The sequence below is a fragment of the Delphinus delphis genome, chromosome 5, assembly GCF_949987515.2.
Source record: "Delphinus delphis chromosome 5, mDelDel1.2, whole genome shotgun sequence".
In the NCBI taxonomy this organism is placed as follows: domain Eukaryota; kingdom Metazoa; phylum Chordata; class Mammalia; order Artiodactyla; family Delphinidae; genus Delphinus; species Delphinus delphis.
The window spans coordinates 84,767,620-84,780,733 of NC_082687.1; positions in this window are offsets into that span (position 1 = coordinate 84,767,620).

Here is a 13,114-nt window from a genome sequence, read left to right on the forward strand (position 1 = left end):
TAGGTAAACTCATTCCAGGAAAGGAGAAAAGCCTAATCAAAGGAAAGGGACATAAGAGAAAAATGTCTTTTATTAGAAACCTTACTATTTCCAAATCTCCTGAATAGATGATGTATTATCTCCATTTGTCTCTCACTTATAAGAATACTTATGATGGTATTAGGTACCACCCAGATAATCCAAAGTAATATTCACATTTTAGGATCCTAAACCAAGTTACATCTGAAAGACACTTTTTCCAAATAAGGTAAAATACATTCCATTATTCAACCTACTACAGGTATATTGTACATAGCAGTGATTATTGAAAGTATAGTAGTGGGAGGAATTACAAAGAGAAATTTCATAAAGAAAGAAAAGCACCCAAATCAGTACCTGGGTAGTCCCCCAAAATACATGGGGAAGCAGAAGAGAAATCAATGAGAGACACTAAGAATGCCTGGAGAGAGGTAAGGGAAGGACAGGAAAAGAAAGCTGTAAAATGGAATCCAAGGGAGTAGAGAGGATACAGGGGAAAAATGAAGAAAAAAAAATGGCTGGAGTAACCTTAAAATTGAACTTTAAAATATAAAAAGGCTTAAATACTTGCATATACTAACACAGTCATTGTAGCCTAGTATTCAGTTTCTTACAGACTGACTATTGACTGTCACCCTGGAGCTAAAGTTTAGTGCTAGCAGCAATATTACAATTAGTTTTTTTTTTAATTTAAGAAGTACAAGTTCACAATGGTGAGATATTACAATTAACAGTGTCAAGGGTTCCTCCTCAAACTATTCATGCTTATTAGTGGCTGCTAAACTCGACTGTTTTCAAATTTCTGAAGAACTGAATATGTAACATATCAGCATGTAGGTATAAATACGAAAATGATACAATTTCTTAAATTATTATTGAAAGAGTGTATACTGCTTAAATTTTGGTTCATTGTGGCAAAATCATGTAACCACAACTTAGTTAAGTCTCTCTTTAAAGATTAGGGATATCCCAGCTCTAACTATATCCTAACTATAGCTCTGTCTTTTCTCAAGATATCAAATTATTTTACATATCTATTTTTATTTCCTGTGTGCCACCACTTGTAAAAATGTGCTTAACCAGTTATAAGTCTATATGCATTTGTACATGACTGTATTTGTGCTAAATGTAACTCTTGCATGTTTTGCAAAGTGCTCTCCCTGCTTTGATATTTGAAGTTTGATATAAGAAGAAAGCTAAAATTCACTTGAACTAAACCATTTGTAATATTATTTTTTAGATTTTTTCATGTCTAATCTTAACTTTCAAGCTCTCAAACTGAGGAATCCAATTCCCTTTGGTGTACTCTTATAAGAGCTAACCATATCCATCAGTATTATAAAATTTACTGAATGGTCCTTAAAATTGAATTTACACAAAAATACTTCCTTTATTTTGGAACTTAATGAATTCTTTTGTTTTCTCAAAAGTGAGGCATTTTAAACTTTGTTTATATCACTGCTACTAATAATAGGGAGAAACATGCTGATCTTTTTGACCAAAAAAGAACCTAATCCTCAAAAATGAGTCATTGGCTCCTAAGCAGAGGCTCAGATTGAACACAACAAAAATACCTACTGGGGAGATGACTCCTTCAGGAGCCACATGAAAATATAAGGCAACTTTAGGTGTCTCAACTAGGAAAATAATTAGATACATACAGCACCACTGAAAAGGCTAGGTAATAAAAGTTCGAAAGCCCATGGAAGTTTCCATCAATTATCTTATTTGCCTGTAATACAACAGTGGGTGATCCACAGGAATAAGCACTGTAAAACCTTGGCAAAACCTAACACTGGATTTCTTTGCAGGCCATGTACCTGTTCCAACTTTCACCTGAGAATAATCATTTGTCTTTAAATTCCAGGTTTCAAATCTCACAATAATGGCTCTCAGGACTTATTACAAAAACCTTCCTGTAAAGTAGTGTGGGAAATATACTTTTCAGGCTTTCACCCCTTGAAGTACAGAGAATAACTTATAGTATTAGCATAGATATTTAATATGACTTGAGATATTATTGAATGTGTTTAATTCAGTCATAACAAAGAGTTAATAATTCTCTTTTGTTTTACCTTGATCAAGATAAGATTGTTGTATCACAGAACAAATACAACCATGATATAGTTCAAAAGTCATATAACTAAATATTTGCACTTTTATGAGTTCTATGGTATTTTTATATTATATAATTTTTTCCTCCTGTGTAAGCAGGAGGATGATGTATACTATCCCTCTTTATCCAACTGTTTCCATGAAAATTCTTATTTATTGACTCAAAAGTTTTGAACTTATGAGTCAATAAATAAGATTTTTTTTTCTGGTGTTTGTCTATATTAGTTTTTATTTGTTATGATTATTGTTTCAGTTTTGTATTTTATATATGTATCATTTTATTATTGGTCATTCTGTACACTTATCTGTACTGTTTATAGAACTACTATTGAAAATAGTGTGTAATACTTAAAATAAGATATAAAAACTATAATTTTAAAATATCACTTCCTTTAACATTCTGTAGTGTTATTTAATTTTTAAGTATTTTAATAAGCTAATTATTAAAAGCCACAAGATACAATCAATAATCTCTGATGGCTTCTGACCAGATATTTTTTCAGTTAAAATATGACTTGATTATTTTCAGATAAGAAAATGAAACTTATATTGCTAATAAAATGAAAAATATTAAGAAAAATTTAACCATGCATGAATATGAGCCCTTTGCTTTAGAATTCTGAATAATCATCTTCTTTCTCTTTTCAAAATTATCTCTAGTTTTACTAATGAACTAAATAGGAGAAATTTGAACTTTGTATATTCTTCCTTGAGTATCATATATGTATATATGTATATAAGAAAATCATCAATTTTCCTCAACTTATTGCTAGTCACTCTCCCAGTTTAGTGTTTTAAAAGAGCTTATATAATGCAGGAAGATGAAATTATAGTCTGTGATCACATAGTCAGTGAGGCTAATGATTTTTTTCAAACTTTTTGACCCCATTTATGATACACATCAAATCCAAAACTTGAGGGAGAATGAATGGCTTTGTAACAAAGTACACATACATGTTGTAACAATTGATTCCTCTCTTTGGGTTCTGAAAAACCAATCAAAATTTCAAGACCAACTAAATAACTTTAAGTCTCTTATTAATGCAATCTTTATTAATGTTTTAAAAGTATAATGACTGTGAACCTAATAAAACCACTCTTAAAGTTTATTAAAAACAAAATGGAACAAAAATATATATTTTTTTCTCAACAGTGAATTTCCTTATCCCATTTGATTTGACTTGAGTGACCAAATACACAAGAGAATGTATAAAAGTTTAAGATAAAGTAAAATGATATTACATTAATAACAGATTACATGAATGGATAAACACAGACTCCATCACAGCTGAAAATAAGTATTTCATACATCCTAAAACTTCTGAAATACAATTTCAAATCCCAAATCATTTTAATATTGCCTGTTAAAATCATGAAACAGTGCAATTAATTACAACTGTTCTTTCTATCTCTTTTCTCCTAAGTCTAACATATACAGTCAGAAGCTCTGTAATGCTGTGGAAACAGCATTAATCTGGAGTTAAGAAGTATCCTAAATTTTAAATGAGATAACATCTCTGAAACTACTTTATAACTGTGGAACATAAAAAAAAATGGAATACATTTTTTAACTTATATAGTCAATAGCTGGACAAAATGGAAATGGGTTCCCAACTCATTTTCAATATGTATTCAATCCAAATAATGCAGTAATTTCTTGGGATTATGTAAGGATTTTATGTTGTACTAGGGATACAGGAATTGCATATGATGTAGGATGAATTAGATAAAACAGGTACTTCTTGCAAGAATCATGTGGTGTTGGTCATATTTGATCCCCATCTGCTAAAATTAAAACAAAATTTCTTTAAATCTGACCCAATCTTCTTAAGAGTCAGAATGAGTAAAATACTTTCTCAAAGCAAGTTCTTCATAGTTGAAAGGTAAATTGCCTCTCCTGAGGCACAAGGAGGAGCTAATATACCTGAGAAAGGGTAATAGAATATTTTATATATCCAATCTCTTCATAAAATCAAGTTCAATAAAGACACAATCCACACTATGTTTTCCTCCAAAGCATGTGGGAATCTATGCTTTTAACATAATAGTAAGTAAATTCACAGATTGATCACTTTTGACAGGACTCTATGTTCAAGCCACGGTGCTAATCACAGTTGACAATACAAACTTGAATCATGCAGAGGGTTTTCCTCAAATGCCTTGAATGTTGTAATGTCATGTTGGGCCATCCCAATCGGCTGTGGGCTATATACAAATAACATATGTGTTGCACATCAGAAATAATCCGAGTTTCTTTCCCATGATAGGCTAACTGTCATTGTACGATACAATTTGCTTTCAATCCTGTTTTTCGTCTTTTTTAACTTGCAAACTTCTCTTTACCTTCTTGGTAATAGTCTTAAGTCTTACTCAAAGGCACTGAATTTACTGATAAGTTATGATAAAGAGAAAGTTACCTGCATATGATTCTAAACCTATATATATGAATAAATATGTGTTTATACATACATACATGTATACATCTATAACACCCATACAAACACACACACATGAGTATGTATGGATATGTATTCTTTCAAGTTTTATAAAGAAATTTATTTTATTAGGGAAAATATTCGATGGATAAATGATTTCTGGGAATATTACACATTATTTATCACACTTATTTGTTTAGAAGTCCTATTAAAGGTACATATTAACAATCCTTATGAAAGACGAGATGTCTTAAAATTAGCAAATATATTCAAATTAGATTGACCAGAATTTTCTGAACTTCATTGCCAAATTGTATTGTATTTTAAATTTACTTAAAATTTTTCTACTCTCCAAAAGAATCAATACCTTGCAGATGACATGTATTTTACCATGACTTTAGGCAGAGCACGTACACTTTGTGAAACTCTTTTGGAGAGTCATAGGATTCATCTTCAAGTAGAAAAATTCTCTGTGGCACAACAAGGACTGTGCATTTTGAAAGTAGATTTAAAATACAGTACAATTTGGCATATTAAATATCTAAATTAACATCTGAACTATCACTTCTCTGAGTAATATGGAAGAAAGAAATATTACCTATCTAACCACAGCTTTCATAATGTGAAGAGGGATCATTAATACATACCTCAAAAGATTGTGATTATATGTGTGAAATCATCTCTAAAATATCTGAAACACACCATTGACCCATCTGAAGCCTCTAACAGGCAGAAAAACCCTGTGTTGTAAAAGGAACATGATCCCCAAATAGCAAAGTTAGAGATAAGGATTAAGAATTAGTTAGATAGATGATAGATAGATAGATAGATAGATAGATAGATAGATAGATAGATAGATAGATAGACAGACAGAGATATGCACACATGGTACATAAAAGGAGACTAGATAGGTAAAATTTATAATGTACTTACATGACATAGAACAAATTGTATCTGTGACACAATTCTTACATTGCTGCATTCTGTAGTACATTGTCTTCTCATTTTTGTGTAACTTCCAAGAAGTAGAAATTTGATTCCCACCTGATCAACACTACTGCCTTGGGTAGCCTCTAAACTTAGTCTCAAATAATGAATTGTCTGGTCAAATATTCTATCACACTTGTGGTATTATGAGAGCTTGGCTCATTTATGATTAACAAAATTATGATAGTTCACTCCTACTGTTATTGATTTTATGTACTTAGAGCTTTAACTTATAGGTTATACATTTTTATTTTACCTCTTAATAGGTGCCCTTTCCTCTTCTTACTATTAAGAAAATGTTTATCTGGGCAAAGAGCCAACACTATATGCCCTGCTTCCATTGCAGCTATGTATTTTCATGAGACTAATTCTGGCTGTGTTGAAGTGCCATGAACAACATCCTGATTGGTTTTGTAGAGGAAACCTAATTTTCTCTTTTCATCCTTCCTTCTGATAGGAATGAGTACCTAATATTGAGTCATAATGGTTAATGCAGAGGACAACAGTTTAAGAATGGAAAACAAAGACTGCTATAACTTGGATTCTTGGATGACCTTGTAGGGCAGAGTCATCATCCCTCAGTTCTTCCTACCTCCAGATTGATATCTATGAGAGATATAAACTTGATATAAATCTGTTATTTTGGTTCACAGTTATACCAGCAGCTGATCCTATATACGAATTGATACCTCACTTTTTTTTTTACTGATCTTCTATTAAGTATAAAAACACATATTTAGACAACTTATAGTAAATGTACCATAGAATTATAGATATGTGCTTTTGAAGCTTCGGGAACTAATTACTAGTTTAGGAAACACTGGGGGTAGAAGAATTTGTTAAAACAATTCTATGATGTATTCAGCAAAATTCACAATTTTGGAAATTTGCAAGATAAATCGCCCAATTTATTGAACAAACAGATGGTAAGAGTAAAAAGCGTTGAGAGGCATCGTAGCTGTAGAAATTGAAAGACATCAACCACATGCAGTAAGTGGATATTGTTTAGATCTTGATTTGGATCTCGATCATCTATGAATTTTATATGAAATAATAGGGCAAATTTAAATAATTATTAGACATATGAAGATGGGATCATTGTGTATTTTTATTTAGGGGTCATAATAGTATAGAACTATGTTAAAATAAAATATTTTAGAGATAGGGTAAGATATTAATAGAAGCCACATGCTGTGTAGAACACTTCAAAATAACACAGAGGAGGGGAAGGGGGGGATTTAGTGGAGACCTAGATGAAACGGTGATCATGAAATGAGAACTATTGAAGCTAAATAATGGCTACAAATGGGATTAGTTATGTTTTATTCCTACTTCTGTACATTTTTAAATTTATCTATATTAAAAGTTTTAAAATAACATAAATATATGCTTTAGAATAAAATCTAAGATTTCTAGTTGTAGGTCAACGTCTCAGAAGCTATGTGCTTTTAGACAAGTTGATTACTTCTCTCTTTTTTATTATATATCAACGAAATAGAAAAAATAGTACTCATGCCATACAATTGTTATTAGGATTAAAGTAGCTCATGTTTTCAGACCACTTAGGATATTAATAATCAGTAAATGTTAACTACTAGTTGAATTTACTCAGTGTCATTTATAGGTATTTTTGTGAGTTAGTTTAGGAAAAATGAGTTATGAACTCAAAACATATTAATTTGGGGAGCATAGCCTATTTATAACTTTGATTCATAACTTGAGAATTGCTAGATTTGTAGTAACTGGAAATGAATACTTTATATTTTCCCAAATAAGTTGAAACCTTGATGGATTGAAGCTTTATGATTATCCCAAGGCAATAATAAATAAGTCCCCTAAGAGGAGGATTATTTTAAACATAAATGATGATTGAATAAAACTCACATTGATGACAATATCTTTACAGGAGAGCAATGCAAATAAATTTGTGTTTCATATATGTCTGAGGGTTTTATGGAAAATTGATGTACCTGATATTATCTCTCCCTCTCTCTCTCTCTTTCTCCTCCTCTCTCTCTCTCTGAAATGTAGGTTCTATAGGGTCTATAAATCATCTACAGTGGAAGGATTAAGGCCCATTGACAAAATATGCATTTTATTCACATCAAATGATTGTATCTGAATAAGTTTGTTTTTCTTTATAAGTGTAAAAAAGCAATGACAGTTTTATTTTCTTCTCCTCTTATTAAATAAGCACCTTTTGATGGTACCTGTACAAATCATCATATAAATGCAAGATTTCCAATAAATTATTTATTTTTAGCTGCAGTAGACATTTTTAGCTCTTATATAATTTCTCAGCAGAATTTAATCCTGAAAACCTTTCTAAACCACGTTTTTCTCTTGACTTCCATTTTAATCACTTTATCCTTTTCTTCCACCTAATTTGTCATTCCGTCTCTTGCTGATTTTTTGTTATCCTCTTGTTCTGCTACCCTCTTTAAATGATCGTGATATTTCCTACAGAATACAGTATCTGGTGCTCTCTTGTTCCCTCTCTAGAGTTGCTTCCTGGGCAACCTAATCAAGGTTTATGAATTCAATTAGCATCCAAATGCATATACCAGTGACTCTACATCCTTATCTTTTATCAAGACTACATTTCAAAGTTCACAATCATATTCAAGAATAGTTCCCCTAAAATGAATCACTAAATTATCTCTAAAATTTGTAATTGCATCTTGACTTCTCCATCTAGGTAAATAGCACCCCTCTTTGTGTAGCTGCTCTAGTAGGAGGATAGGTATATGGACATCCCTGCCTCCATTACTTCTCAGGTCTGAGGTCTACTGGATCATACTCTTACATTTGTTGAATTTTGATCTCTTTTCTGTATTTATCCAGCCTCAGTTCCAAGCCTACATCCCATCTTACCTGGATAGCTTTACAACTGGTCTGTCTGAATTCATTCTCAGCTTTTCCAACTTTCTCACTTATGCTGAGTGCTTTTCCATAAGTGTATATCTGTCACTTGTCTGTCTTAAAATTCTTTCTTGAGCTCCAATAACTTTCAGAGAAGAGTAAAATCCTCCCAAACTTATCAACACGGTCTAATATAATCAAATTCCTAAATTCTCTTCAGTTCCACTGAATCAGATAGAACACATTAATCCTCCTCTAAATGTACCCAGAACTTTCTTTTTTGTGTGTGCCTTTGTTCACATCATTCTATTGTTTGAAATATGCTCTTTCTTCTGCTTTTGAAAACATCTGAATTTTTACTGAGAAGCAGCTGCAACAGCATTCCCTCCTTGGAGCATGTACTCACTTCCACAAGATGCTGTAGATTATTCTTATGCCTCTCTTCTCTGTCCTTCTATAAATGTTATCATAATACACCAAGATTCATTATAATTATTGGCTTTCTTCTGCCTCCTCACACCAAACTGTGATTTTTAAGTAAAAATCTTTATTCGTTTATAAATGTTACTCATTTAAAAAAAGTGCTTGATTTAAAATAAGGCCTTGCCATGTTTGTGGATCTAAAATTCATAACAATATGTTTAGAAAAAGAGATATTCTCATTGTTAACATATTCAACTAGGGTTCAAAATTCTTACATGGTATTTATAAGATCAAACAATATGTTGTAGAATTTAGATTCAAATTTCTGTATTCTATAACTTAGGCTGGTAAATCTGCCATTTTTATCATCTTTTTTCTCTGAAAATTTTAATTTTGAAGTAGTTTTTTTTTTCTCTTTTTCTTTTTTGTGTGTATGTGTGTGTGTATTATTTATACTAATGGTGGCCCTCTAAATCAGTTTCATTCCTAGTTGATATAACAAAGCCAAATTATCTAAAAATCTAATGCTTTTCTTTGAATTGCAGAGTTTAGTCACTTGCATATATTCCATTTAAAATGGTAGAGTTTGGATATCAACCAACATTTCTTTTGAAAATTTGAGAATAAGTTTTCATTCAAAATATGGAGTCAGTTTTAACTACAAAATTTGAAATTTTCTAACTATATCTTGTCATTTCACCAAAAAAAAAGAAAGGAAAAAAAAAATCAGCCTGATTCAGCCCCCCTACTAAGCTAAAGAAAAACCTGTCATTTCAAAGCAATTTCAGTTTTTCAAAGAATAGGCTAACAATGGTAAAATAGCAAATAACTCTTTCAAAGTTTATTTCCAAACTTTGTTTCTTTTACGAAGTTATTTTCAATGCATGTAGGCTTTTACTGAAAATGAAACCCACTAGAAATACATATAGAATTATTAATGAAAACTTCTTTTTTAACCATACAACTTTCATTTGGATGATATTTAAACCATTAGTAAAATCTGTTCATGCAAACCTTGTCTATATAAGCTATAGCAAAGGGAAATTTTGACAGTTTCAAATCATCATCATAAAGTAATAAATGATTCCTTTGTGTGGTTTTGCAAGCTACTCAAGAGTTAAAAATTAAAAAGAAAAATCTAACATCAATTGCATATTTGCCATAATATTAAAATTAATGTATATCTTCCCATGGTGGTAATTTTTTTATGAATAACAACCACTTATATGTATGTTTCTTTGTAAAATGTGACCTCATCATTTATACCTGTTCTTCATATATAATGAACTTTATTTTATCTGAACATTTGGACACAACTTGTTGCAGAAATCAGTTAATTTTTCACAGATATATCTGTTTTTCTTCTGTGAACATAAGTAAACTACACATCACATTTTCCCTAATAGGAGAGATCAGGTAACTGTGTCCTGCCGCATGTTACAAGTGCAGATCTGTAGCACAGTGATCTGTTCTTATGCCTACTCTACGCTGCAGAAGAGCCAGGGGAGGACTTTAAGCCCAATGGAAAGTTTCCATCACATCCAAGCTCTTAAATCTCTCAATCATTGACTACAAAACAGCTGTCTTGGAGGGCTGCCCATTCATGCCAGACTAGAAATAAGATAGTATTGTGCTAAGCCATTGACAATATGGAATTTTTTATTGTATTATTTAATATATTTTGACTAATACAGAAGGAGGCTACTAATGTGACCTACAATAAAATAAAAACATATACTAAATCACATAGTAAAAATCACCAACAATGATTTGGATGTCAGACCATGTGTTCATTGATGCTCTAGGGGCAAAGGATAGAAAGCAGAGGTTTAGGATGTATGTTGGTTGTTAATAGGTATGCATCACACAGTATAATTAGACAGAGATGAGTTCATACAGGGACTTGTCAGTTGAAAAACATAAATGAAAGTGCACAGAGAATGACCAGAAATATGGGGCCTTGAGGGACTGGAAAAGCTGATTGCTTATAGACTCCAAGCAGTAAGAGATAAGTCTGAGAATGTTTTTTAGTGACAAAGAATTTATTAAGATTATGCCTTGGATCAAAGATCAGATTAAGGATGGACCCACTCTAGCCTATTTTAGATAACCTCCAGATAGCCCCTGGATACATCAGATAACTTCAAGATATCTCCTTTATGTTATGGAAGATTGGTGAGAAGGGTAGTAGTAAGCAAAGCAATAAATCAGTCTTGAACATTGTCTCTAGGAAAAAAGAAAAAAATTTTAAGTCTCATGACTGGTGTATTGAACTGATTAGAAACAATTAATCCCAGCAGATACCAAGTTTTTGAGTTAATTGTGGTCTAAAGAACTACAAGGCCATGCCTAAAAATCTTTTATTTACCTGAAAAACAATTGTAGGGGTTGTGAATTTGCTCCAGCAGTAAGTTCCCTGTCAATGCAGTGTAGTATCACTGGAAAGTTTACAAGGCTTGATTCTGAAGGACCAAACAGAATAATACATAAGGGCAGAGCCAGAGGTCATGAAGATTAGGGAACACAGTGCCCAGCAGAGAGTAGCATTAGTTTTTCATCAAGACGAAAAGGCTTTCACATTCCACTCCCAGCAGAATACTAGTATTGTTGTGGATCAGTGCACTCCTGTGTGTTCCCTATTGTTCCTCTTTATAAATTGTTTGAAGTCATTCTTATTGAATGCGTGGTTGGGGAGTAGGCGGAGGGATAAAAATAATTTGTCTATTAGTCTATATAATGCCAAACCACAAGGAGCAATATGTGATTGATTCCCATAAGACCTTAAATTTTGAAATGGCTGCAAAGACTCAATGGGATTCTTTTTTAAGTTTATTTTTTCCTGTTCTAGATACTGTCTGTTGATACCTTGCAAACTTCTATGCTTTTATTACTTTGTCTCTGTGCAGTAAAGGCAAAACACTTGGAAATTACACTTCTCAGCCTCCCTTGCAAATTTAGATTCCCTGAGTAATAAGAGACACTTTCATGAGAGAAAGATGTGTGGGAAGAGAGCAGATGTGAATTTTGAGAAGCTTTTGAGTTAGCACATAGAGACTACTGGTGCTATGATCAACTACAATCATGAAAGAGGCTACTTCAAATCAGAAACTTCTGATTTTACCAAAGTCAGCTGCAATTATCCCTGACATTGGTTCTCTGGTTCTTTATAAAAAAAAAATTTAAGCATATGTTTCCCTGTATTCATCATTTCTTCTTTTATAAATTCTGGAGAAGTTCCAATTTCCTTATCATTCCTGATTGATACATCTCTTGGGAAAGGATGTCTACTATATGTGTTCAAGAGGTAGAAAACAGACATTTTCTGTCAGAAAGGGTGGAATGTGGCAGACTCTGACTAATTGTTCACCAAATAATTTTCCTTTTGGTCCTAAGCACAGAGCTAATCTACATTTCTCAGCCATCCTTGCAATCCTTGCAATGACTGTTCTCCAGCTGATGTGGTATACTGGCCAAATGTCCAAGATCCATTGGAGGACTGTAAAATCTCAGGGGTGTGGTAGAGCCATAGGGGGAAGAAGACTGAGTTTGGGTCACTGCTTGAAGGACATTCACTCAACCAGGGACCTCTGTGTTAAACTCTTCATGGGTAAAAATAAACTTTTATTATTTAACTCCACTTATTTTATTGGTGTTACAAAAATTAATCCATCATGATTAATACACAACGATTTCATATGAATTCAGAGTTAGTGTTGAAATAGAAAATATGATTCATGGTTGCTGTCATTACTATGGAATGCATACTTCCTTAACTGTGCAAATTTCAATGGGTAAAGTTTCAATGACTTGTTAACAAATTCTTGCCATAGAGCTGGAAGTGGAGGAGGAGGAGAAGTAGCAATGATTTGAAGACACTGAGCCCTTTCTTGTACGAGTCAAGACTGAAAAATGAACAGATTTAAAGACAGACATTGCTATAAACTTCAGACTTCTATGTCTCAGACCAATTTTACTTCCTGCTTTGTCCAAAGATTGCAGTTCTTTCCTCTTCAGTCTTCCTGCTCAAACTCATGCCACCCTTACTGTTTTTGTCATACTCAAGCGACAACGGAAAGTGCAAGAGATGTGGACTCAGCAGATCTGTGAATCTGGGTGTGAATGCAGCTCTACTAACTCTGTTTTAATATCATCAGCAAATTCTTATTAGTAAGGATGTCCAGCTTCTATTTTCTGCTATGTAAAATATGGCTGATAGTGTACATTTAGAGTGTTTTCAGAAGATTTAAGTTTAAATGAATTAACATCTGTCTAAA